A 1105-nucleotide genomic window follows, 5' to 3' on the forward strand; every position below is an offset into this window, starting at 1 on the left:
GTCAGGAGGCAAAGTAGGAGGGAGCTAAATCAACAGACAGCCTGCCTAAACAATCTGGCTGCCAGAAGGTGTGAGATTGCTCTGAGATTGGATTCCTAAAGCAACATTGCTGTAGGGACACTGAGCCTTGAAACTCAGTGAGTTAGGGCATCTGACATTCTCAGTGTGAGCCAAAACTGGCTGAAGTATACTGGAATAAGACTATGTCTTAACTGCCAGAGAGACAGATGCAAAGTTTCTAGAGGAAAACCTTCCCAAGGTAGGCCCACAGGACTCCCACAAAACCTGTTCAAGCTGTCAACTCATACATACTAGAAGGAAAACCACTATGAGTAAGAGTCAGTGGAAACAAGAAAAACATCTTCAGTCACTTAAAAATTGTCAGATACATAACATAGAATAGCTGGGTATAAAAGTGTTTAAAGATACAAAGGAATCCACTTTTGTAGTGTTGTAGTAAGAAATTTGAACCAACCCTTTTACTGAGGTCAACAAATGACAAAATGTTCAACATGGCATCTGCTCTAATTCCTTTGCCTTTGAGTAATTCCATCTCTTGTCTGATAAATCTCAAAATATTTTTCAGATCTACGTTTTTGGGCAGAAGGGTGAGAAGAGAGGATGAGAACTATGATCTTTTTATTGATCGTGATTTGTTGCTTTTAAATGCAAAGAAAGCATTTCCAATTTGATTTTTTCTATTTTAATTTTAATTTTTGTAATCATTATCAATAGATATTCTTATGCAGAATTCTCTGTGACAATTTTGATAATATCATATTCACATTCTAAGTATCAGAAGGTATTTGAACTGGAAGTGAAAATATTTCTTTAATCATTTGGGGATTACAGTGATGTAGAAGAATCATTTTTAGACCCATACAATGTATAATTGTAGCATATAATTATCTGGATACATTATAAGATATAAATGATTCATATTTCATATTTTAAATGGTATATAGTACATTAGGAAAAATATCAATGTTTATATATTTTAAAAGAGCCTAGTCAATTGGGTAGGAAGAAAATCTCACAGGTACTTTTAAGGCAAATGATCTGTGGAAGTTTTTTTTTTTTAATAATTTGACCAAAAGGAGAGAGG

Source organism: Mandrillus leucophaeus, unplaced genomic scaffold (genome assembly GCF_000951045.1).
Source record: "Mandrillus leucophaeus isolate KB7577 unplaced genomic scaffold, Mleu.le_1.0 Scaffold183, whole genome shotgun sequence".
Classification (NCBI taxonomy): Eukaryota; Metazoa; Chordata; class Mammalia; order Primates; family Cercopithecidae; genus Mandrillus; species Mandrillus leucophaeus.